Here is a 4,486-nt window from a genome sequence, read left to right as displayed (position 1 = left end):
TTCTGGGTAGGGGCTTCGGGTGCGCATTACATTTTTGCCCAAGCGTCCAGTGCGGTTTCTGGTGCGCTCCGAAGTGGGGTTATTGGAGCGCATCAAAGGTGCGCAATGCTGGTGCGAACCCGGGAGCGCTCCGATGTGTGCTCCAAGGTGCGGCGTGCACGAAGTCCGAGCCCGGTTTGCCCCGGGTGCGCACCTCGCGTGCACCTTCGCCGGGGTGAGCACCTTGGTGTGCAGACCTTGGTTGGGTTGCGCGCCCTGGTGCGCACCAAGGAGCGCTCTGAAGTGTGCTCCAAGGTGCGGCGTGCACGAAGTCGGAGCCCGGTTTGCCCCGGGTGTGCACCTCGGGTGCGCACCTCGCGTGCACCTTCGCTGCGGTGGGCACCTTGGCTGGGTTGCGCGCCTTGGTGGGCACCATGCAGTGCACGAAGTCGGAGCCCGGATTGCCCCGGGCGCGCACCTCCGCCAGGGTGGGCACCTTGGTGCGCACAACTTGCCTGGGCTGCGCACCAGGAAGGGCTCAAGATGGCACCCGCGTTCCGTTTTTTTCACTATCTTTCAGAACGGAAATTTTAAAATCTCGTTTTTTTTTGCCTTTTCTGGAAATTAGTGAAGGCAGCGCATCAAAGGTGCGCAACGCTGGTGCGAACCTGGGAGCGCTCCGATGTGTGCTCCAAGGTGCGGCGTGCACGAAGTCGGACCCCGGTTTGCCCCGGGTGCGCACCTCGCGTGCACCTTGGTGCGCACACCTTGGCTGGGTTGCGCGCCCTGGTGGGCACCATGGTGCGCACCAAGGAGCGCTCCGAAGTGTGCTCCAAGGTGCGGCGTGCACGAAGTCGGAGCCCGGTTTGCCCCGGGTGCGCACCTCGCGTGCACCTTCGCCGCGGTGGGCACCATGGCGTGCACGAAGTCGGAGCCCGGTTTGCCCCGGGTGCGCACCTCGCGTGCACCTTCGCCGGGGTGGGCACCTTGGTGTGCAGACCTTGGCTGGGTTGCGCGCCCTGGTGGGCACCATGGTGCGCACCAAGGAGCGCTCCGAAGTGTGCTCCAAGGTGCGGCCTGCACGAAGTCGGAGCCCGGTTTGCCCCGGGTGTGCACCTCGGGTGGGCACCTTGGTGCGCATGCCTTGCCTGGGCTGCGCACCAGGGCGGGCTCAAGATGGCACCCGCGTTCCTTTTTTTTCACTATCTTTCAAAACGGAAATTTTAAAATCTCATTTTTTTTTGCCTTTTTCTGGAAATTAGTGAAGGCAGCGCATCAAAGGTGCGCACCTCGCTGCCCACCACGGTGCGCAACGCCGGTGGGCACCCGGGAGTGCTTCGAAGTGTGCTCCAAGGTGCTGCGTGCACGTTGTCGGAGCCCGGTTTGCCCCGGGTGCGCACCTCGCGTGCACCTTCGTCGGGGTGGGCACCTTGGCTGGGTTTGCCCCGGCTGCGCTCCGAAGCGGGGTTATTGGAGCGCCGCCTCTTTTTTTGTCGGAGCGTTTGGTGGGGTTTCTCGCATTGGCTCTTCCGAGGCCCGGTTGCCACCCTGGCGCGCACGAAGTCGGAAGTAGGGTTAATTGCCCGGGTGCGCACCTTTGCCAGGGTGGGCACCTTACCTGGGCTGCGCACCAGGGCGGGCTCAAGATGGCACGCGCGTTCCGTTTTTTTCACTATCTTTCAAAACGGAAATTTTAAAATCTCCTTTTTTTTTTGCCTTTTCTGGAAATTAGTGAAGGCAGCGCATCAAAGGTGCGCACCTCGCTGCCCACCTTGGTGTGCTCTGAGGTGCGCACCCGGGAGCGCTACGAAGTGTGCTCCAAGGTGCGGCGTGCACGTTGTCGGAGCCCGGTTTGCCCCGGGTGCGCACCTCGCCTGCACCTTGGCCGGGGTGGGCACCTTGGCTGGGTTTGCCCAGGGTGCGCTCCGAAGCGGGGTTACTGGAGCGCCCCCTCTTTTTTTGTCAGAGCGTTTGGTGGGGTTTCTCGCATTGGCTCTTCCCAGGCCCGGTTGTTGGGTGCGCTCCCACCCTGGCGCGCGCGAAGTTGGAAGTTGGGTTAATTGCCCGGGCGCGCACCTTCGCCAGGGTGGGCACCTTGGTGCGCACACCTTGGCTGGGCTGCGCACCAGGGCGGGCTCAAGATGGCACCAGCATTCCCTTTTTCTCACTATCTTTCAAAACGGAAATTTTAAAATCTCGTTTTTTTTTTGCCTTTTATGGAAATTAGTGAAGGCATCGCATCAAAGGTGCGCACCTCGCTGCCCACCTTGGTGTGCTCCGAGGTGCCCACCACGGTGCGCAACGCCGGTGCGAACCCGGGAGCGCCCCGATGTGTGCTCCAAGGTGCGGCGTGCACGAAGTCGGACCCCGGTTTGCCCCGGGTGCGCACCTCGCGTGCACCTTGGTGCGCACACCTTGGCTGGGTTGCGCGGCCTGGTGGGCACCATGGTGCGCACCAAGGAGCGCTCCGAAGTGTGCTCCAAGGTGCGGCGTGCACGAAGTCGGAGCCCGGTTTGCCCCGGGTACGCACCTCGCGTGCACCTTCGCCGGGGTGGGCACCTCGGCTGGGTTGCGCGCCCTGGTGCGCACCAAGGAGCGCTCCGAAGTGTGCTCCAAGGTGCGGCGTGCACGAAGTCGGAGCCCGGTTTGCCCCGGGTGCGCACCTCGCGTGCACCTTCGGCGGGGTTGCGCGCCCTGGTGGGCACCATGGTGCGCACCAAGGAGCGCTCCGAAGTGTGCTCCAAGGTGCGGCGTGCACGAAGTCGGAGCCCGGTTTGCCCCGGGTGCGCACCTCGCGTGCACCTTCGGCGGGGTTGCGCGCCCTGGTGGGCACCATGGTGCGCACCAAGGAGCGCTCCGAAGTGTGCTCCAAGGTGCGGCGTGCACGAAGTCGGAGCCCGGTTTGCCCCGGGTGCGCACCTCGCGTGCACCTTCGCCGCGGTGGGCACCATGGCGTGCACGAAGTCGGAGCCCGGTTTGCCCCGGGTGCGCACCTCGCGTGCACCTTCGCCGGGGTGGGCACCTCGGCTGGGTTGCGCGCCCTGGTGCGCACCAAGGAGCGCTCCGAAGTGTGCTCCAAGGTGCGGCGTGCACGAAGTCGGAGCCCGGTTTGCCCCGGGTGCGCACCTCGCGTGCACCTTCGCCAGGGTGGGCACCTCGGTGCGCACACCTTCTCAATGTTTTCTTGCCTTTTCTGGAAATTGGTGAAGGCAGCGCATCAAAGGTGCGCACCTCGGTGTGCTCCGAGGTGCGAACCCGAGAGCGCTCCGAGGTGCCCACGAAGTCGAAAGTCGGGTTAATTGCATTGTTTTCCCCGGGTGCGCTCCGAGGTGCGCAACATCGGCGCGCACCAAGGAGGGCTCCGAAGTGTGCTCCAAGGTGCGCACGATGGCGTGCACCTCTGGTGCGCACGATTCGGAGCTCGGTTTGACCGGGGTGCGCACACCTTGGCTGGGTTGCGCACCTTTTGTGCGCTCCAAGGTGCGCACGAAGTCGGAGCTCGGTTTGCCCCGGGTGCGCACCTTCGCCAGGGTGCGCACCTTGATGCGCACGCCTTGGCTGGGCTGCGCACCTTGGTGGGCGCCATGGTGCGCACCTTTCGTGCGCTCCAAGGTGCGCACGAAGTCGGAGCTCGGTTTGCCCCGGGTGCGCACCTTGGTGGGCGCCATGGTGCACTCCGAGGTGCCCAAGATTGGTGCGCACCAAGGAGCGCTCCGAAGTGCGCTCCAAGGTGCGCGCGAAGTCGAAAGTTGGGTTAATTGTCCGGTTTGCCTCGGGTGCGCACCTTGCGTGCACCTTCGCCAGGGTGGGCGCCTTGGTGCGCACACCTTGGCTGGGCTGCGCACACCTTGGCACCCGCGTTTCCTTCATTTTAAATTTTTTTTTTTTACAATCTCTCAAGTGGGAAATTCTATAATCTCAACTTTTTTTGCCTTTTCAGGAAACTTTTGAATGGAGCGCATCATTGGTGCGCTCCGAAGTGTGCTCCAAAGCTCTCTCCAGCTGCGTGCACCTGCCCCGGCCGCGCACCCGGCCCCGCCCAGCTTCGCTCACCTGTCCCGGGCGTCTGGTGCGGAACCTTAGAGTAAGAAACATCACCGTGCACCTTGGCCAACGTGCGCGACTCGACCGAGCGCGCACTGGCCGAGGTGCACACCGATTTCACCTGGGTGCGCGCGCAGCACCTCGGGCGCACCGGGGTGCGCGCACAACGCCCGGGTTGCACCGTGGCCTGTGTGCTCGGGGCGCCTCGGGTGCGCGCTCGGTGTCGCCCCCGCGCGCGCGGTAGTGCGGGCAGCGCACCCCGGCCCGGCCCGGCCCCGACGAGAACGCAAACGGGCAAAAGGTTTATTCAAATAGCATTGCGATGCCCGGCGAAAAACTAAAAAAGGGTGCAACACCGGGACTTCCCGGGAGGTCACCCATCCCAGTACTACTCCGGCCCAAGCGCGCTTAACTGCGGAGTTCTGATGGGATCCGGTGCACTAACGCTGGTATGATCGCACCC

The 4,486-nt window shown here is 64.1% G+C and overlaps 1 non-coding gene across 1 annotated transcript; it reads right to left on the bottom strand.

The window, feature by feature from the left end:
• Window positions 1-4,367: 4,367 nt before the first annotated feature.
• Window positions 4,368-4,486, bottom strand: LOC131871861 (5S ribosomal RNA). The gene has a single exon (XR_009370055.1). It is a non-coding gene; the product is annotated as a 5S ribosomal RNA (ribosomal RNA).

Source organism: Cryptomeria japonica, unplaced genomic scaffold, assembly GCF_030272615.1.
Source record: "Cryptomeria japonica unplaced genomic scaffold, Sugi_1.0 HiC_scaffold_472, whole genome shotgun sequence".
Lineage (NCBI taxonomy): Eukaryota > Viridiplantae > Streptophyta > Pinopsida > Cupressales > Cupressaceae > Cryptomeria > Cryptomeria japonica.
Note: the sequence above shows the minus strand (reverse complement) of the source record. Positions and strands in the feature narration are given on the sequence as shown.